This window comes from Ochotona curzoniae, unplaced genomic scaffold (assembly GCF_017591425.1).
Source record: "Ochotona curzoniae isolate NIBS_2020 unplaced genomic scaffold, NIBS_Ocur_1.0 contig_992, whole genome shotgun sequence".
NCBI classification, from domain to species: domain Eukaryota; kingdom Metazoa; phylum Chordata; class Mammalia; order Lagomorpha; family Ochotonidae; genus Ochotona; species Ochotona curzoniae.
The window spans coordinates 1-1,877 of record NW_024466634.1 but is presented as its reverse complement, the minus strand read 5'-3'; the positions used below and the strand labels follow the sequence as shown (position 1 = coordinate 1,877).

Genomic DNA, 1,877 nt, shown 5'->3' with positions numbered 1-1,877 from the left:
ATATCCACCTTTCAATTAAAAAAAAAAATATGTGCAGTTTTCTTTTCCTTTGGATCTATACAAGGTCCACTCCCCGGGCCCTCACCTGGTTTTTTCTCTGTACAAAAATAGTCCCATCAAAAAAAGAAGGCCAGCATCTTTACATCTTTTATAAAGTTCTCTCGTTGGCATCGCACGTTTTGTGTTGAACATAGAAGAGATGGGTGGTCTCCTCTGAAGCCGCCATTTGCTGTGAGCCATGACATGTTCCTCTTTGTCGGCATACCAGGATTTTTGTTGCATGCACTTTTATTTTTCATGCTTCCTTCTCACTCTCTACTTTCGCACCCCTCTCATTTCCTTTACTTCTGAAAATGTCTTTCCCCCTACTCCCCACCCCACTATCACCCCCTAACCTCCACTCCCACCCCTAGTTCTTCTCCAGTCCGCTGTCCGGAGGGCCCCCTCACATGTGCGAGAGGGACAATGTGCGGTTAATGGCTGTGCCAGGCACCGGGCCGCTCTGGTAGTGCTGCGACAGGTGCAGGCTGCTGGGGGCGGCAGGCTCTGGCATCTCTGCACCAGGGAGGTACACACTGATCATGTTCTGGAGGTCCCCGGCCTGGCAAGGCGCCCTGGAGTGGGAAGAAGTGATAAGCACGGAGGGGCTGGAGCTGGCCTTGGGGCCAAGCGCCATTGCAGGGGTGCCCTGCTGCGAGGAGGACATGCTGTAGGTGGGTTAGCCATTCATGTAGGTCTGCGAGCTGGTCATGCGGTTGTACTGCAGTGCACTAACGTCGTAGTGGTGCATGGGCTGCATCTGAGCCGCGCCGTGCGCGTTGAGGCCTGGGTGCTGCGGGTCCAGCTGGTGCTGCATCATGCTGCAGCTGCCATTGCTCCAGCCATTCACGTGTGCATAGCTGTTCATTCCGTTGGTTCATGCCCGCGCCCAGGCTGGCGCCCACCCCGACCGCGCAGGCCATGCTGTTGCTGCTGGGGGCTGCGTGTACTTATCCTTCATGGGCATCTTGGTTTTCCACCACAGCCAATATTTATAATCCAGGTGCTCCTTCTTGTGCAGCGCCCGCAGCCGCTTGGCCTCAGCCATGAACGGTAGCTTCACCATCTCCTCCGACTAAGCTTCCACTTGGGGCCCAGGCACTTGCTAATATCAAAGTTGTGTATCTTGGGGTTCTCCTGGATCATCTTGTGAAGCTGCCCAAGGGACCACACCATGAAGGCATTCATGGGCCTTTGGTTGTCCGCCACCCGCCCCCCGAAATTCAGCTGTGGGCCCAGCAGCTTGAGCTGCTTCTCCATCTGTTGTACATGCGGGCGCTGTTTGCGTGGGCCCGGCTTGCTGGAGGCCTGAGACCCTCGGTGAGGCTGGGAACTGGGGCAGGGACATGGGCAGGGTGCACAGGAGGCAGAGGAGGTGAAGGGGAGGCGGGCGGGAGGGAGTGAATGTGGAGCTCGGGGTTCTGAGAGGAGACCAGGTGGAGGAGAGCAATTTGGGGAGGGAAGGAAGGAATGCGATTGGGTGGGGTGGGGAAGAATGAGGGGAGGGGGAGAGAGAGAGAGAGAGAAGTGAACTGAACTGGAATTGGAATAAAAAAAGCAGTGCTTCCCTCAGCCTCGGGCTGAAGTTGCCACCCAGTTCCCTGCTTGTGGCCTGAGAAAGCCTTGGGACCGTGCACCCATATGGGAGACTGGAGAAAGTTCCTGGCTCCTGGCTTCAGATCAGTGCAGCACCAGCCATTACAGTCACTTGGGGAGTGAATCATCAGACAGAGGGGCTTCCTATGTCTCTCCTCCACTCTATCTGACTTTGTGATAAAAACAAAATAAATTCAAAAAACAAAAAACAAAAACAAAAGCAGAGAGGCTCAGACTGCAGG

The 1,877-nt window shown here is 55.0% G+C and overlaps 1 pseudogene; it reads right to left on the bottom strand.

The window, feature by feature from the left end:
* Positions 1–445: 445 nt before the first annotated feature.
* On the bottom strand, positions 446–1,299 carry LOC121166239 (annotated as a pseudogene).
* Positions 1,300–1,877: the final 578 nt, after the last annotated feature.